Source organism: Dipteris shenzhenensis, chromosome 18, assembly GCF_047967505.1.
Source record: "Dipteris shenzhenensis isolate YYH24624 ecotype China chromosome 18, Dip_SZ_1.0, whole genome shotgun sequence".
NCBI lineage: Eukaryota > Viridiplantae > Streptophyta > Polypodiopsida > Gleicheniales > Dipteridaceae > Dipteris > Dipteris shenzhenensis.
In genome coordinates this window covers 49,374,811-49,395,536 of record NC_141613.1, presented here as the reverse complement: position 1 = coordinate 49,395,536, position 20,726 = coordinate 49,374,811, and the positions used below count along the sequence as shown (strand labels likewise).

The window sequence follows — 20,726 nt, the reverse complement described above, 5'->3', positions numbered from 1 at the left end:
ATAGCTTTGAATTTTTATGTGGTAGGATATAGAAGCTTGAGATCCTGTGTGGTAGCTCTCTCTCTCTCTCTCTCTCTCTCTCTCTCTCTTCACACACAAAGAGCTCAAGTGGGCTTCTACCTAAGAATGGAGCTTTTAGCATTGAAAAATATTTAAATTGTAAATGAGAGAGAAGGGACAAGGCATAAATTCATGCACATGCACCTCAGGGGGGTCACTCATCATATGTAACTCTATCACATGAATTCAACAAAAGGATATTTTTTATTTCTAAAATTTACAGAAATAAATATACATAAGGGACTATTTTAAATAGTTTTGGAAAAAAATTATAGATTTGTATAGAAAAGGGGTACATTTTATTAATGAAAAATTTTATAGATAAGGGATTTTAAATATAGGCCTTGAACGCACATGATATAGAGGGTTTGTACATAGTGACCCCCCCCCAAAACATGCACCCACCTTATCCCATCCCACATCCTTTGGGGCAAAAGTTAAGATCAAAATTGTATATTCTCTTCTATTTCTAGAAAGCCTTCATTGCAATTGGCAAATCCTTGAATTTCAATAGGTACGTACTCATTACCAAAGTTCCAAGAACAAGTGGTAATATTTCACACACATTTAAGCCTCATCAATTACTCATGGTGGCAAAACTTGCTTTTGTGGGTATATTTGTCATTGCAAGTGTGGGTGTAACTAGATGGCTACTAATATTGGTATGACATGTAATATCTTTCACTTTTATAACAAAAAGCTTAGTAATTAGTGGTAGGAACTGTGAAGTTAATGTGAGGGAGAGGTTGCTATTGTTGCTTTAAGCCATAAGCTTATTTTCTATTATTGTTTATTTGTTGCAAGCAAAATTTTTTGGCCTACCGTGTGAAGGGTAGCTATAGCAAAGACACGGGCTTACAAAGCTAAAAATGCTGAATTTTCAAAATTGAAAAATTCATTGGTTGGTCAGTCAAGACGTGGCCTTTCATGGGAGGTGATATATTGCTAAAGCAATTGGTCCACAAGATGTCCTATCTACTCTTCTTAACAATTTAAAGGGCAAGAGCATCAAAATTGAGTCTACACCACTATGGCCATTGCTATTGTTGCTAAAACTTATTCCTCATTAACTGTCTTGCCAGCTCTTATGAATGAATACATGGTTCCTAAGTTGAATGTTCAAAATCATGTATTGAAATCTCTCTCATTTCTATTTTCAAGAGTATATTGGGACATGGGAAAATATTATATCTATGCAATTAATCTGCTTCTAGAAGATGCCCTCATGGATCGAGATTTAGTTCACAGGTAAACTGCAGCATCTATATTGAAGCATGTGGCTCTAGGGGTAGCTAGGCTTGGTTGTGAGGATCCACTGATAAATCTCCTCAATTATGTGTGGCCTAATAAATTCTATGACTAAAGCTTATGAGGGGATGCGAGTTGCCATGGGACCTACAGTTGTTCTCAATTATTGCCTACAAGGTTTCTTCCATCCAACAAGAAAAGTTCATGATGCTTATTGGAAAACATATAATTTTTTGCATATAGGCTCCCAGGATGGTCTAGTTGCAGCTTATCCAATTTTGGAGGCTTCATTGCATTTTAAAGGCTAGATCACACACACACACACACACACACACACAAAAATAGAGATAGATAGATAGATAGAGAGAGAGAGAGAGAGAGAGAGAGAGAGAGAGAGAGAGAGAGAGAGAGAGAGAGAGAGAGAGAGAGAGAGAGAGAGAGATCCATGTGTGTGTGTATGTGAGTTCATAATGGCACAATTTTAGATTCCTCACACATACAAAAGGTAAATTAGTCTTGGTGATCAAGAGATTTAATAAAAGCCTGATCCCTACAATGTCGTGATGCCTAGGTGTTTAGATACTATGGTATATAATTGTGCATACTATATATATATATATATATATATATATATGATAAGGTTAATTTCCAACACCAAATATCCAAATTTTCTCCCTCAAGAAGGGTTTGACATGTATTATTATGAAGAAGAGCCTTTGGAATGCTTTTGCCCAATCCCACGGATTCTTTTGTGCTCGTACTATTGCAATAGTTTAACACTATAATCAATCAACAAATTGTGTTTCAAAGTCTCCTTGTGAATATTTTAAATCTACTCAGGTAAAATCACGTTAGTGATTATTACCACACACATTCTCTCACCATAACATTGAAATTGGCATATATTAATCTTGACATGGGATCAAGGCAACAAAGAGCTTTGCAAAAATGAATATGAAATTCCTTGCTTGTCTTGTGTAGATGTGAATATATTGCATATATGAAGAGATGCATGAAGGAGAGGATTAGGTTGTTGTTGATCTAATATGCATGTCTTCCCTTATTATTCCCTTGAATTTTAAAGGCTTAATCATAGAGCTTAGAGAGAGAGAGAGAGAGAGAGAGAGGGCCATATATTAATGTAAATTTTATTCATCCATTTCAATGCTCTTTCATATTATAGCAAAATATAGATGTCATGCCTCTTCTATGTTAACCTCACACATGCAAATGGTAAAATTAATCTTGGACATCATTTGCTTTTAAATTCTGATCATTTCATATAACAAGATTCTAAAACAATAACATAATAAAACCTCAAAAAATGTTGACTTTAAATTAAAAGCCTCAAGAAAACGTTTTTCCCAAGCATCAAAAGTGCTCACAAAAAAAAAATCATATTATAAAATTCACAGTTGAAATATAGAAATCCCAATTGCAATTGAAGGTTGCCTTTAATTTTAAGGGATATATATTACATATTTTAGTTATAAATCTAGCTAACTATATACTATTCTATGTTGCTATGAATGCATACACTACTTTCCATCTCTATCCATCCATTACATAGTACCTCTTGGAATGAGATGATTCCTTTGTATTACAACCACAAATTATCCATGGTATGTTTCCTCTTTGTGAGCTATTTGTTACCTCCATTTTTTAGTAATAAATATGCTTCATGAAGCCTTTAGTATGTTGTTAACTAGCTTATACTCCACAATACCATAGGAATTCTTTCAAGAATATGTATTTTGAGAGTCCTAGCCATTGGCATAATGTAGGTATCATTGCAATCACTAGCTTAATTGAGTATCACTTTCGTCTCAAACCACTTACCATCTTTGTAACCACCAAATGTAGGCATAGTGTGGCCTTTGAACTTTTTAGGATCCCTTCTTAGGTTACCCATCAATGTATTAAGGACCTAGCAAGTCAAGCTGGTGGATCCTGGCCCTTCCAAGCACAAGGATGTCTAGCTACCTACTTGACCAAAACAAAATATGGGATCTATAGGGTGACATACTTGAGCATGTCTAGAGATTAATATTTATTTATTGCTCCTTGGTGGCACATTTAATATTACTTTATTATTGTATATTATCTTCACACATATATTTATTCTTTGGGTGACTTGTGAGTATTTTCTCTTAAAAGTTTCCAGATCCATAAATGATATATACAAACTCACTATTCTATCAAGAAATGAGCAGATCATCACCCCACATAGCCTACAGATCCTTTCACCCTTTACTTTTTTTCCATTTCTCCATGAAAATGAATGAATTTGAACATGTAGCAGAAGGGAAAGTTGTTCCCCACAACATTTACCTTCAAACAAATGCTTTTTGGATGTGTACCTCTAATGTAGAGCTACCATCCTTAGATTCATGAGATATAGAGATGACATCCTCAGGTTTAGGAGATGTTGAGTTCTCAGTGAATTTTTTGCTCGAGTCCATGTTTGAACTCATTGCATCTTCATTATTGAATTTAGTTATGCAACTAAATTACATATCAAAGTACTCAATGCAATGTGGATGATCAATTATAGTAATATGAATTCCCATCCCTATCATAGCTCTACAACTAACCCAATTCCAAGTAATACTACATTCCATCCTTTCATCCGGTATGTCCTCTATCATTTCTTATATCAAGGAATGATGCTTTGCTTTTCAATAATCGAGAGAAGAGGATTCCACTTGTAATGTTTCATTCTCTTGGACAAAGATCCCAAGATCCTTTTAGCAAACATTGAATGAAAGACCATCGCTCCAATGCACAAATGCAACCATCATGGGTTACAAGATCAAGATACCAATGCCATCGCCATAACTATGCTCATGGCCCAACATCATACCATGCCACACCTTTCCAATCACTCCCCTATAAACATATGCTAAATTGATAAACAATGAGTCCTTCTTTGATTAACAAGGCCAAAGTAACTTGCTCTTTCTTGCCATGCCTTAGGACCTTGTATCACAACCCTTTAAGGTAAAAGATCCCTGGCACTATAAGATCCTCTAGTTCATCAAAGAAGAACTAGCATGGGGTCTTCCAAGAATCACTTCCCATTGCCTTAAATTTGTATGTATCAATTCCCTTGACAATGGAATAGTTTGAAACATCTTGTATTAAACCAATGTCATAAGAGGACCTACGATGGTATTCACATTACATTGTGCTTTTTAGGGCATTTAAATTTACACATGAACATGCATCTCTTCTTGTACATCCTTCATTGATACCATATCACTATCCCAAGACTTCATTCACTTCATGACCCAATCATTTTAACTAGCTCATATGCCTTTGTGTTATCAATTTTATATTTTGGGTCCACCAAATTTTCCAATCAACATATTAAATTCATTAATACCCCATACACCGCTTCACCCTTGATTGCTTGTGTGACCATTTCTTCAAGGATCCATTGTTTTTATTTCCAAAGAAGCATTCACCACTTAATAACTCAATGGCCTCCACATATTAATAAACATTATCCTTTGCTCTGTCATTTACATTTTATAATAACCTACCTCGTGTCAAAATGTAACTCAAATGATATCTTATCAAATTCATATGCAATTCATACATCCACAATACATTGGAAGATTTTTTCATCATGAAACACAATGTATGTTTCATACATATATCCAATAATGGCTCTCTTTAAATATTTGGGGACTTGGCTGAATATCATTCATTGCCACTGTGTGAAGCATTTGTAAAATTGAGTATAAATTTTGAAGAACTTTGTAGTGGGCCTCTTGCACTTTAAAAGATGTGGCTTTTGCCACTCAACCCATAACTCCCGTGTTTTGATGAGAACCTTCAAAAGATTTGACTTCTTTTTCTTTTGAAATGGTTCATTGCTGAGGCTCATAGATTCCAAAATGTACATTGAGTCATCTTCAAATGACAAATGTAAGCTTTGACTCTTGCAAATGTTTTCGTGTACTCTTCTAATGGGAATTCAATTTTCTGTTTCATTGCATGCAATTCTACATGCTTCACAAAAAATGTTGCCCATCAATGGGCTCAAATTTGCATCTTTTAAGGAATCCATTCTGAGAGATCATGTACTTTTTTTCTTCATCTGGCTCTCAAGAAGTGCTACTTCATGAATTATGTTAGTCCATCTAAACTCATCAAATAGTCCAAATAAGTCTGCACACTTTTGGAAAGTCACATCAAGCAACATTGAATCGTCAATTGAAGCCTCTTGAATGACATCAGGCATAAAGTGATGCCACTTGGAGTTGATGTTTTAGTCTACCTTGCATCCTTGTAAGCCTTCCTTGATTACACTTTGGTCCACTTATTGAGGTGGAGGTCTTTTCTCCCCCTTCTAGTTATAGCCGTACATTCCAAACAAGCGTTTGACTTGGATGATGTCTTTTTATTTTCCTTGCCCAATGCAATGTGCACTTGTGCTTAGAAAACTACAACATGAGGTAAACGTTGTATAGAACCTTCATGCACTAAGTGCATCACTACCTTGGATATTTGGCAATGCATCCCATATAGACTTCAAAGAATGTAAAGTATCACCTATATATTGATATTTTGCCACATTTGGTACTTCTTGCAGGAAGTACTTCTTGTCACTTGTCTGCAACTTTAATCCAATGCTAGATTTTCATGTTATCCTCAAACAGGGCTATCATGAACCCATCTCTAGTCACATCTAACATCAAGATTACACTAGTTATTTCAACGGCTTGGGTGTTAGATTTGAGAGTTGTCACTTCGCCATCATATACACCAATGTACTTCTCCACTTCATCATTCTTTACCATTGAAATTTTGGAAATCATTAGATAAGACACATCTTTCACAAGCATCATTGTTTTTTATTTTGGTCATCAACATAGACAACAATTAAGCACATGTGGCCATTTCTATCAAGCAAATATATATTTGGGTTGGTAGCAAGGTGAGTAAATCTAGTGGTGACAAAGAAATTATTGATCTTCTTATATCAAGCCCACAATGACGCTTCAAGCCATGAATGGCCTTATGCAACTTGTAGACAAGGTGGTCCTTAGTAGAATCAATTATCTCAAGAGGCTATTGAAGTTAGGTACCTTCATAAATATCTCCATATAGGAAAGTAGTAGTGAGATCCATATGGTGAGCCTTCTAGCGATGAAAATCAGATAAAGCCAAGATGATACACATAGAGAAAACATGAGCAACAGTGGCAAAAGTGTTAAAGGAATCGACACCTTCATGTTGATTAAAACCTTTGACCACAAGATGCACCTTGTAGTGGGCCACAATACCATCCACATTTCTGTTAATCTTAAACACCCATTTGGTTGGGATCATTTGCGGTTGAGGGGAAGAGAATTCAAGAACTAGTTATCATCATCAGTTATGGAGTGCATTTCATACTTCATAGTAGCAATCCAATCCATGGCATGACAACACCTCACTTTGAAGGTGGTTGCCTCAAGATATTCAACAAAATGCCAAAAACTAGGATGCATGGGAAAACAAGTAGTCATTATACTTAAGGGGAAGGAATATTTCACAATGGGGATGTCTAAGAGCAAGGGTTTCAGTGTTTGGAACATCATCAAAAGGGGATATGCCTCAACTACATCAGTGGGGTGAAGGAGGTGAGGGAATAGGGGAAATGGAGAGGATGTAGGAATTTGTGAGGTGGAAGAATTAGCAGGACCACCATCGCAGAGGGAATGAGATTATGCAAAGAATCGAGAGGCATGTACCGTCCAACCGAATTGTGTAGGATGAGGCTAAGGGAGTCAAAAGAAGGTACTATAGCATGTAGATCAGTGGTATCACCGTATTTGATAAATGGAATATCTCTAGTATGAACAATCCAACATGTATTAGGGTAATATAAGCGACTCCCTTGGATCTAAGTCATAGACCCATCAATAAATAAAGGCGAGTCTTTGGGTCCAACTTTGGCCTAGTGTATCTTGAACATGCACATAACATCCAAAGATCCAAAACATGGAGACATTGAGATTTTGAACTAACAATAATTCCTTTAGAGTCCACCCTTTGTACACGCAGGTCAAATGGAAGTTAGTTGATCACATCCATAGCCATCATAATGGATTCTCCCCAAAGTGATGCAAAAAGTTGCTTCAAACAACATGAAGCCCTCCATCGCTATGCCATTGTCTTGCAGTGTATGGGCATGTGTGAGTTCCCTATTGAGATACCTTGACCATGATAGAAATTGATGTAAGCCACAGAACAATACTCTCTACCCCTATCAAAGTGAAGCCTAAGCAACTTATGACCCGTATATATTTGTACATAATCTTTGAAGAGATGAAACTTCTCAAAGATTTCACTTTTGAATCAGAGTAGATATACAAAAACTTTATCAAAATAATCATTTACAAAAGTAAGTAAATATCAGGTCCTCCCATACTCAATTGAGTTATTTTTCATACATTGGATTGAGTTGTTTTGCATACTTTGCAGTGAACCAATTACAAAACCCCCATGGTTTTGAGAGTGCTCTCAATGGAAGCAAGAATGGAAGAAGGAGAGAGAGAGACAGAGAGCCACACAAGTTTTGGTGGGTGCAGAACCACCCTAATCTTCTTTTTCATTCATTTATATATGTGTTTGAGTATTGTACATAACTGGGGTTAAGGCACAGTGACCTTTAACCCCCACAACCTCCCACTTAAAGGACAATGTGCCTTTAAGGGAGAACAACCAGTGAGCATACTATCCAATGCCCATCAATACACGACAATACTCAAACCGCTGACTAGGTAGACTCTTCGTCAGCATATCTGCAGGGTTATCATCTGTATGGACCTTGACAAGCTCTATGCGCTTGTCCTCAAGTACCTCCCAGATGAAATGGTACCTGACCTCAATGTGTTTGGTCTTTGCATGAAAGACTGGATTCCGTGCTAGCTGAATAGCACTCATGGAATCACTATGCAATGTCGATACACCTGTATGAATCCCCAAATCTCCCACTAGCCGATCAAGCCATATAGCCTCCTTGCAACCCTCTGTGGCTGCAACATACTCAGCCTCTGTGGTAGACAAAGCCACGCACTTCTGTGCACGAGACATCCACGACACTGTACCACCTGCAAAGGTGAACACATAACCAGAAGTGGATCTCCTACTATCCACATGCCCTGCAAAGTCTAAATCTATGTACCCAAGTACACGCATGTCTCCTTTACCAAAGCAAATGCACATCTCCTTGGTACCCTTCATGTACCTCATGATGCACTTAACTGCCTCCCAATGCCTCTTTCCTGGATTAGCCATATACCGGCTAACAACTCCCACTGCAAATGCAATGTCTGGTCTAGTAGCTATCATAGCATACATAAGACTCCCAACTGCTGATGCATAAGGAACCTTGGCCATCATGGCCCTCTCCTCATCTGATTTGGGACTATCTGTATGACTCAGTTTCACATATGGAGGCAATGGAGTACTCACTGCCTTCCCCCCCTCCATATTGAAACGCTGTAATACTTTTGTAACATACTCTTTTTGTGAAAGCCAAAGGAGTTTCCTACTCCGATCACGCGGCGTGATGCGCATACCAAGAATATGACCTGCAAATCCCAAATCCTTCATATCAAAGGCCTCATGCAACTTGGCCTTTAATGCATCTAGCTCATAAGTATTCTTGCTAGCCAATAGCATATCATCCACATATAGTGCCAGGATTATCAGGCTACTATCCTTAGCCCTTTTAGTGTAGAGGCAGTGATCAATTTCACTCCTTCTAAAACCCTGGGACCGAATGAAAGCATCAAACTTCTGATACCATTCTCTAGGTGCTTGCTTAAGACCATAAAGACTCTTTTTCAGCTTGCAAACTAAATGCTCTTTGCCCTTTTTTGCATAAGCTCCATATCCTCAATCCCCATGCAAGAAAGCTGTCTTGACATCCATTTGCATAAGCTCCATATCCTCTACTGCCACTAGTCCAAGCATGCATCTAAGTGTGGTCATCTTCACAACCGGAGAGAATATCTCATCAAAGTCCACACCCTTCTCTTGCTTGAACCCTTTAGCAACCAAACGGGCCTTGTATCTAGGCACATCATCACCTGTGACCTTCATTTTGTAGACCCATTTACATGGCAATGCTTTCTTTCCATGTGGCAAAGAAACCAAGTCCCAAGTCTTATTCTTCATAAGTGAACTCATCTCTGATTGCATAGCATACTCCCACTTGCGTTGATCCTCACGCATCATAGCCTCTTTGTAGCAAGAAGGCTCCCCGCAATCAGTAAGCATCACATAGTCTACCCCTGGAACAAACCTATCAGGCGGTCTAGACACTCTAGATGATCTTCTCAAGGGCATTTCAGCTTGCTGTCCCACTTGCATATCAGCCACATTTGGCTCATCATTTCCACCAATAGATGATCCATCATCTACCCTTGATTGTATACCTGTGGGAGTACTTGGTTGTACCATTTCTTGCACATTTGGTGCATGGACAGCTTGCTGCCTATCAACATATGCAGGTGGATTCACATCCTGGAAAGTGATTCTCCTCATTTCCACATCCCTCATGGGTGCCTTATGCATCTTCTTCTCATTGAAGACCACATCATGGCTGCGTATGATCTTCTTTGCTTCTGGATCCCAGAGACGATAGCCCATCTCTCCACTTTCACCATAACCTAGAAAGATGCATTTCCTAGACTTAGGATCTAGCTTCTTTCGAAGCTCTTTTGGCACATGTGCATATGCCTCACACCTAAATATACGCAAATGAGAGTAAGAGGGCTTCTTGCCACTCCATGCCTCTTCAGGAATACCACCATCCAAACTCTTACTAGGTGATCTATTGATCACATGCACTGCAGTCTTCATTGCCTCAACCCAAAAACCACCAGAAAGACTTGCATTGGAAAGCATGCATTGCAACCTTTCTTGAATGGTACGATTCATCTTTTCTGCAACTGGATTTTGCTCTGGAGAACGAGGGGATGTGAGCTCCCTCTTAATCCCACGTGTATCACAGAAATGCTGAAAGTCATGAGAGAGATACTCTCCACCATTGTCAGTCCGTAGGCATTTAAGCGTTCTAGCTGACTGATTCTCAACCAAGGCCAGCCATTTCTGAAATACCTGGAACACATCACTCTTCCGAGCTATAGCATAAGCCCACACTTTCCTAGTTGCATCATCAATGAATGTCACATAGTATTCAGCCCCGCCTAATGACCGTGTAGGCATGGGACCACATACGTCTGAATGCACCAAATCAAGCATTTCAAACTCTTTCTTTCCCCTTCTTTTATGGGCTGATTTAGTCTGCTTCCCATAGAGACAGTGCTCACAAAATTCAAAATCAGAGAAACTCAAATGCGGTACATAACCCAAACGGCATAAGAGTTTCATTCCATTCTGGCTCATGTGCCCCAACCTGCAATGCCACAAAGAAGTGCTTGGCTGCTCGGTTATTGCAACAACATGATCAAATACCCCTTATACATGTAAGGGATACAAAGTCCCACACTTGGCACCCCTGGCCAAAAGCATAGAGCCCTTCTGAATTTTCCAACTCTGAAAGCCAAAAGTGGTGTGAAAACCAGCATCATCTAGCTGACCCACTGAAATAAGACTCTTGGTCAGCTTAGGCACATGTCTCACATGTTTCAAAACAAATGCAGACCCATTTGCAAAAGAAAACTTTATGTCACCTGCTCCCACTATGTCACATGCATAGTCATTTCCAAGATGCACACAACCTGTCTTTCCACTATCATAAGTGGAGAACCATTCCCTATGGGGAGTAACATGGAATGAAGCACCAGAATCCAAAATCCAATCCTGGGAATATGCATCATCTCAAGTGGTAAGCAACTCTGCAGATAAACTAGACATGAAGAGAACATCATTGTCACTATCACGTGTGACTGCATTAATTTCCTCGATCTTCACTTTTCCTTTGTCCTCCCTTGGACTCTCTTCCTTTTGATTTGCACCCCAATTTGCATTCTTTTTCTTATCCTTTTGCTCTCTTTTCAGCTTGTAGCAATCCTTTTTCATATGGCCCTTCTTGCCACAATGGTAACACTCAATGTTCCGTGCCCTGGATTTGCTACGAGACTTCCCTCTTTCTTGGGACTTCCCCCTGAACTGTGATCTGCCCCTTTGCACATTTAAGGCTACATCCTGCTTGTTGCCATCCATAGACTTCCGTCTAATCTCCTCGGCCAACAAGCTACCCACAACATCATCAAATTTCAGTACTCCACCAGGTGCAGAGTTACTGACAGCTGTACGGAAGGTATCCCATGAGGATGGCAATGAACATAAGAGAAATATTGCCTTAGTCTCCGCATCAAAATTCATTTTCTGAGCCTGAAGCTGGCTGAAAATAATATTGAATTCATTCAAGTGAGAAGCAATGGAGACCCCTTCCTTCATCTGCAGCTCAAACAACCTCTTCATGAGGTAAACTTTATTAGAGGCAGTTTCCTTTTCATAAGTGGCACACAGTTTCTTCCACAAATCTTCCGTAGTCTGCTCATTTACTACTGTGAAATAAACTGACTCTGCAAGATGAAGTCTAATAGTAGACTTTGCTAATGCATCCAACTCATTCCAATCATCCTCAGACATATTTGCAGGCTTAGCTTCAATCCCTGCCAAGGGTTTAATCTGCTTCTTTTGAATAAGCACATCCCTTATCTGTTCTTTCCACAAAGAAAAGTTTGTCCCATCAAACTTTTTAATGCTGAAAAACTCCTTTTCAGGCATGGAAGAGGATGCCATGATGCAAATAAAGCAAAATCCCAAATGCTAGTGCCTGCAAGAGAGAATCACACCAAATACCAGGTGCACCCAAATGTGTATGCCACAATAGAGTGAAATATCACCAAAATTCAAAGCTCAAAGCATCAAAAGATGCATCTGACTCATGTGCATATACTATGCATCCATATGAGCAAATCTGGCCCAAAAGAAAATGCCAATAAGTGCCAAATGACTCAAGCATAAACACTGTCCACTGGCATATGCATCAATAATGTCTCATCCAAGAGAGCATAGCACTATCAGTGCATCACCTGCAATGTGTCAAAGCTGTCCCTCAGCTTAAAATAGCATCCATGTGCAAAGCGTCCATAAAAAATAGCATCCCACAAGGCAATTTGGGCCTATCAGTGCATCCAACAAGGACCGCAATGCATCCAAATGGCCTATAAATCATCCACTGCAACCCAATGCATACCACGAATGAGCGCACACTACTCAAACTGCAACCAGAGTGATCTGCATAAGGTATGCTCAAGAAATCATAGTCCCACGGTAATGAGCGCTACTGAAAATAGAACCTGAGATGCTTCAAAACATGGGCGCCATTGCATAATCGGACTCAGCAATAAAATCTGCAAATATCTCTCTTCTGCCAGAACTCCAAAATCCCAACCGATGCGTGAGAAATGGGAGTCAACACTTATCCACTGCCATGTGGCATAAATCTAAGGTTTCAAAACCTTAGTGAAAAATGCATAACAGAGAGACGAAATCGAATACACAGAGATTTATAACTTTGAAAATCCTCCACCGAATCACGCAAGAACTGATAGGTAGGGGTTTTTGGGCATCCGGAACGCAATGGGATAGACGGTTTTGGAAACCGTGGCCTCAATCACTGGGTCCAACACACGGACTGAAAAACGTTTTTGGAAATAGAGCTATCTGTAAACTCCACCGGAGTGCGAATGATGAGCAACATAGAAGTTTTAGGACCTCTTGAGTCCACCGGAACTGACAGATCTGCAAATGGTTACTCCAAACTTGAGTTCCAACACCCGGGCAAAAAACGCAGGAATTGACACAGTGAGTCAGAAATCCACTGAAATGATCTCAGATTCAAGAATGAAGGTGTTTCCAAGCTCCTGAAGTAATGTGGACACCAAAAGCAAGCAATAGTTGCCTCCACAAGTCAATACGGAGTCTCTGTCATCGAACGGAACAGGGAAAAGCTCAAAAAACGACTTTTTCTTTGAAAGCTCTTAACAGGCTCTCAAAACCACTTCGTAAAGCCAAAGTGACTTTTCCAAAGGTTCCTCCAAGGTCTCTGCACACTCGGATGCAAGTAAAGTCACCCACAAAGCTTCCCACAAAGCTTCTCCTTCCTCCCACAGAGCTGCTGAGCTTCCAAGCATTCACGCACGCTCAGCTAGATCACCCGAGCTCTGATACCAGTTGAGAGTGCTCTCAACGGAAGCAAGAATGGAAGAAGGAGAGAGAGAGACAGAGAGCCACACAAGTTTTGGTGGGTGTAGAACCACCCTAATCTTCTTTTTCATTCATTTATATATGTGTTTGAGTATTGTACATAACTGGGGTTAAGGCACAGTGACCTTTAACCCCCACAGGTTTTATGTATAAAATGGAAGGGGAATTTGCTTACTTAAAACAAACAAATCTAGTAGACAAAGTGATCATAGAAATGATGATGATCCATTCCATGCACCTAGTAGACAAAGGTTTCTAGCATAACAGACCTGGTAGAGTAAGTGAACATAGAAATGATGATGATCGATTCCATACATCTGGTGAAGATGTTGTTCTTTGGCTGATTTCTACATGCTATCATGACCCGAATGTTTGTGCCACAAATCCCCCATCTTGTATGCTTCATCACAAATAGCTAACACTTCTTCTTCTCTAGTCTCCAATTTATATATATTTCCATGATGAAGTGCAATGACCTTGCCATCAACATTTTGGACAAAATAATGGCCTTGGACAAGATCATGACATAACATCAATCATCCAATCTGCTTATGGAGAGCAAGTTGCATTTCATGCCAGGTACAAGCATGACTCTATAGAGTTGGATGCTTCTACCCATCAAGTAGAAAAGAAAACATTGCCTAAGCCTAAGTCCAACTGGAGATTTGCATCTTCCATGCACAACGTCTGAGGTTGAGAAAGTATTGGTAATTATCAATCCAATCATGCATGGGTCACATGTGGTAGGTGGCACCTGAATTAGTGAGCCACTTGCTCACCACTAGGCAGTCAAGTCTTCTCTACCATCATGAACTCCTCTTTGGCTCTTGTTAGAGTCTTGTCTTCTTCTTTATCATTTACATTGCAATAATGAGTGTAATTCCCAAAATCACCACAACCAAAGAACTTTATAGTGCTAAGATCACATTGTATGGGATTTTACTTTTCATTGAAATTGAACTTCTTTGAAGCCTCAACCCCATCTTCTCTAAATCAAAAAATAGGGAGAGTTAGTATCACCCATTGTCGTTGGCTTGTTACTCCTTAGTTGCTCCTCTAGTACCTAGGTGTTGATTGTCATCAAAAGTCATGGAATCAATTGCATTTCCAAGGGTAATCATTAGTTTTTTGTATTTCAAAGGTAGGCTATTCACAAGTGTAGATGCTTGATGCTCTTCATCAAAAGGGGGATCTGATAGCACCGAGCTGATCAATCAAAGAATGGATTTTTTCAATATGTTTCAATGTTGTATCTTTAGACCCCATTTTTGCACTCATGAGAACTTCATGTTTAGTATCTTTGACTGGTCGAGAATCTTCGTTTATATATTATCATCAGCTTGCTCCAAATCTCATTTGAAGTTTTGCATAGTTGTATCTATCTTAAATTCCACCCTTCAATGCTTGATATATCATGGACATAGCCTCACTATCTTTGTCCAACAAGGCCAATTCTTCATTTGTGGGGGTTGAAATTTCCTTTGAAGCACATTCAGCATCATCCACCTTGTTAGGTCTCTTCTCCTTGCCAATCACTACCTCCCAAAGGTCATATTCCCAAAGGTGCATCTCCATTCTTCACTTCCACATTTGAGATTCAGTCCCATCAAACATCTTAATGTCTTTTATTGAATGATAGAAGTCATAGTTGTTGTTGCAACACTTGCAGTAGAAGTCACATCTATGAGAGCTGGGACAATGGTTGCCATAGCTTCTCTCAAGTTTCACTCTTAAAAACAAGAAGGAAGGTGAGCCTCTTGTCACTCTTCTAGAACTCTCTTCACACTTATAGAACTCTCTAGAAGGTGAGGCTCTCATCACTCTTCTAGAGCTCTTTTCACTCAATCACTCATTGCATTTTATAATTGTGAATCCCTTAACTTGTACAACAACTATCATGTTGTTGCAATTAATCCTAAACCAAAATAAATGTATTTTACTTATCCAATAAACTCTAACGTTATCGTGGTTATAGATAATACTAAACTTATTTTGGTTGTAGACACTACTAAACCACTTATCCTATAAAACCAGACACAAGAGAGAGAGAGAGAGAGAGAGAGAGAGAGAGAGAGAGAGAGGACTTTGGATTAATACTCTTAGGTCACAAGGGATAACAACATCGTGTTAATTTTCCATGGTTTCAAAAAGATTCCTTGGAGACATGCAACCCTTAGCACCCCTTTTGCTAGCAAAGGGGTTTGTTAACCCTTGAAACCCCTTTTGTTGGACTTCATCATCAGGTCATCATCATGACTTGTGTTGGTTGGGTGGATGAACCCTTTGTCACCCCTTTTTCTAGTGAAAGGGATGTTGAACACTTCATTAACCTTCTAGTGGCAAGGGCACTTTATGAGCCTACTTGAATGTACTAATAGTAGGATGTATATCACCATGAACTCCTTGGTAGCATAGCATCAAGGGAAATCCTTGGTAGCACAGCATCAAGGGAAATACTTGGAATGTACTAATGGTAGGATAGATATCACCATGAAATCCTTGGTAGCATAGCATCAAGGGAAATAATTATAATGCACATGAGCCTCTTGGAATCAAGTGGTTGTCGGAAATGCGTGCTCTCATATGGATGCCACCATGAACCCTTTGACACTAACAAAAGGGTGCAATGCACCATGTATATACTATCTATCTTTTTCATTATGTATATACTTAGCACACCATGCATTTACTCATATTTGGAATGTAACCCTCTCTAGCTCTTTTTTTGTGTTGGGAGGTAATTTTGTTTCCTATAAGATTATTTTCATCAGTTGGTTGGATACATTTTTATAAATATATCATTTTACATCTCATCAATCCGAGCTACGGTTTGAGAGTTATGACCATTTTTAATTCTCATCACATCCCTTTTAATGTGGTGAAAGGATACTAGAAGGATGCAAAGACTTAATTTTGATTTCATGGCTATATAGGAAAGAAAAATAACATAATTTTTCTTTATTCAAAAACTTACTTTTGATTGCATGGTTAGATAGAACAAAAATGCCATCTTTTTTTCTTTTTATAGCTCGTCAATTTGAGCTACGATTTGAGAGTTATGACCAATTTGTCACCATCATCACATCTCCATGGACCCTTTCTCTAGCTAAATGGTCTTGCAAGGATGAAAAATATTATTTTTTATTGCATGTTAGATGGAGCACAAAAATTACATCACTTTTGCTTGTTATTTCTTTGTACTAACCTCTCCACAAATTGTGTTAGAAGAGTAGAGTGTGTAGTATTGCAAAGCAAGGAGCTTGACAAAGAGTCTCATTGAGTAGATGCAGTAGAGCAGGTATAGTAGACTAGATGCAATAGCTTGTAGTAGAGAAGAAGCAATAGGTACAACACCATGTGTTGTAGGATGCCACAAGTTCAAATACAAATACTAGAGGAGATGTTGGACCACATCAAATGAGTAGTAGAGGAGAGGGAAAAACTTAGTAGGCCAGAGTAAGACTACCCAAAGAGGATCTCATCCATAGAGGCCTGTAGGGCATTAAAGGAGACATGGGGCTGATCTAGGCTAGGTGCAAGTCGAAGGGATCTTAGGGAGGGTCAATCAGCGTTAAGGGGGAAGGGAGATGGGCTGATGTCCCCTTGTGAAGGAGGAGCATCGGCTAATTGGAATACTTCTTATGAATGCCTATAAGACATCTCAATATGGCATCGGCCCACAAAAAAGAGTAGTCCCATTGGTCCACTTAAAGATTAGGAAACACTAATTTGGGGGGCCTTTTGAGATCCCAAATCTCCCATAATGGGCATGTCTTATGATCAAAATTACCCTCGTCAAGTGATTTCATTTAAAGTGATTTTTTGTTCTAAAAGAGAACTTAGAAAATAGTAAGTGGTAGTACTAATTTTTGGACTTTTCTTTGGTCTAATTTTGAAACTAGACTTTACAAAAGTCTAAATTTATGGAATAGTGTGCTTAGCATTAACAAAGCAAAATCTCAATCAAAGTTTGCAAAGGAACATTTGATAAGGATGATACACCCAAAATAATAAATCTCAATCAGCGTTAAGGGCGCTATCAAAATCGATGTCTTTGACACCCTTAAATGTAAGTGTAAAAAAATGCATTTTGGTTAAGCACGATGTAGCGCTTGCATCTTTGGAAGAAAGGTCATAGGGAGAATCTTCAAAATAGCAATTATGGGGCCAACATTAGTGTATTTAACACATGAATTATGGGTGCCAACATTAGTGTACTTACACAAAGGAAATTGTTAATACTTATGTACTACCTCCTGTTATGGCATCTAGAAGGAGAACCAAGGTTGTGAAAAGCATAGAAGCCGACAAGATGAATAATTTATAAAGCCATGGTTGCAAATCTAGTCTTGATGTTTTGCACCAATAGATGTAACATATAAAGAAATTATTATTCCACATTAATTGCAAGTTTTACCTGACTTTTTTTATATGTGAATTGAACATGTACTATTTTGTGAATAATTATAATTTGATTAATAAAACACTTAGTTTGTAATTAATTATTTTTCAATTTGTTGAGTTGAACATGTATTTTGCATGGATGAAAACATTAATATAAAGTTATCCTCCTACAATACGTCCTTATGAGTATGTCCTACATCATAGACATATAATGAAGACATTGAGTCTCCCTCCACATTGGCATTCAAATATAACTTTTCGTCAAATTTTATGATTTCCAACGTCAAACTTCCAAGTTCCAAAGTTGTTGGACCTGAGATTTGCGCCTCAAAATTAGACACTGAGATTTGCGCCTCTTAATTCAATGGCCACTGGCCAGCGATAGCATAAAACATGAAATCAATTGTCGAGACTGGACACCTCACATCCTTTTTGTCAAATTTGCGTTCAGAGTTTTGTTGAATGCTTCCTGTCAAGGTTGCGGCGGCCCGTCAGCGACAACATCATTTGCCCAGACCTTAGAGAACGGGACTCAGCGCGTTAACGTCAACTCGACGATGTCACCGGGACTCGTGGCATTCTGGCCTTGAATTGGCGGTGATGGGCAAGATCTTAAGTTTATGGTTGCCACACATGTACACCAAAATTGCCCCCTTGACAGGTACAGTGGATGGATGAATTCTACCATGTGCCTTCTGATTGAAATGCTGCAAACGCGAAATGCTTGGCGAACGGATGGTATTCTGCAAGTCCAGGCTCAAAAGAGAAGAAAGCTTTGAACCACGGGCCTCCGCTCGCCACTTTCTGTCCAATGTCCGAAATGCTAACAAGTTGGAAAGACCGGTGGAGCAGTAGAAATAGACGGAAAGTAGATGCATGCAACAGAAAAGGGTACCTTAGAGCCTGATTTTCTCAGCCCTATCTGTCCTCTCTACAACTGCTCATCCAGATTCGTCTGCACTTACTGCTTGTGCTGGCAATCGTGAGCTACCCACAACTAACAACTTGTGCGGGCAATCGTGAGCTACCCTTGTACAACTAGTCATGACCTACTAAAGAAGCTCTATGAGGAAGTGCACCTAATTGAAGCATGCCAAGAGGAAATGTGGGATGCAAGAAGACCATTACAAGCTCCAAGCTATTCGAATAATCTTATGAAATCTAACTATTGATGAACGTAACCACAACACTCACCCAGGTAACCCATGTGTCACTATAAAAATATCTAGATCATCTTTGACGCATTGAGGTCAATTCACCCAACAGACATCCCATGTGCCAAAAAAGACGTGCCTTTGGTAGTGTTTCAGTGAAGAGATCGATAACCAAGGTCTATATTGTAAGTTCATGTCTTTCCATCCTGTGAAACTTGACGAATGTTATGGTAACGAACTTGGATGTGCTTTGTTCAGTTATGAAAGGATCCATCAACACGATGAGCACAAAGCACCTTGATTATAAAAAATTCGAGAGTTGCTTGGGGAGCCACTGGACTTTTGTGAAGAAGCACTGAATCTGCATTCCTTCATGGGCAACATTTCTCATAGCAATGTATGTTGCTTCAGTGCTAGATAGGGCAACAAATTCTTAGCCTTTAGAGGGCCCACTCACAGGTCCACTAATAAGGAGGAAAAGGTATCTAGAAATTTACTTGTGCGTATGGCCCAATCAGCATCAATATAACCTATGCAGTGTAGGAACCCGTGGGAATAAGAGATGTAGGTGGTTAATGTGGAACGAACCACATGTGGGGGAGATCCCACCACATTTTGCACGCCCAACATGTGGCTATTTTTTGGGCCAGTGTAGAGGTGGTCGTGAGGAGGAGGAGCAGAGGTTACGAGGCAATGGAAGGGAAACGATGATTGATGAAAGGAGAAGGCATGGAGGAGTGAGGAGGAGGGAAGGTGCCACTAAGGAGCGGTTGGGAAGGAGGAGAAGCAGCCGAGGAGCAGTGAGGAGGAGGGAAGGAGCCATGGAGGAGGGAAGAGCAACATGGGAAAAATTAGGGGTGAGCCTAAGGGCTAATTTAGAGGCTTTCCCTAGTTGGCTGGGCTAATATTTAGAGCTTTAAATTTGATAAATTAGCCCAAAATTAAAGGTGGGCTAATTTTTAGAGCCTCAAATTTGATAAATTCACCCTAAAAGTGGTACCAGGGCTAATATTTATAACTCTATAGGGGGTAAGATTTGCCCATTGACCTACACTCTCATAATCTTGTTCCCTCCTTATTTTTTACCTTGAAAAGCAACCAACAAGTGGCAAAGAGGAGCGAAGGAGCCGCAAAGGTGTGAGGAGGAATGATACCTATAAGGAGGCTCGAAACAACTCTTTGGCTATCCATACTTACTTTCGGAATGTCTGAAACTGCTTTTGGACTGTTTGGAATGACTTTTTGATTTGATCTAATTTGAAACATCTATAATTTGATTAGAAACTGAAATATTTGAATAAACACAACAAATACCTTGCCCATCTTTGGAATCATCTTCAGAATCTAAATTCGAATCAAAGTCATCATCTTCCTCATGAGAATATTCGAACTGCACACAAAGCTGGAAATATTTTATAGAACTTTTACTCCAAAAGATCAGTGCAATACTTCCTTTGATGCCCATATTGCTTGCAATGCTTGCACAAATACATATAGCAATCCTTCGGACCATGATTAACACTTCCACATAAATAACATTGCTTGCTTCGACTCTTCTTCTTAGACTTTGCCATGATTGTAATCAGAAACTTAGAAATTGTTACTAATGTAAAT

The 20,726-nt window shown here is 39.2% G+C and overlaps 1 pseudogene; it reads left to right on the top strand.

Moving 5' to 3' along the window:
* Positions 1-1,001: 1,001 nt before the first annotated feature.
* Positions 1,002-1,616, top strand: LOC147891357 (uncharacterized; annotated as a pseudogene).
* The last annotated feature ends 19,110 nt before the right edge of the window (positions 1,617-20,726 follow it).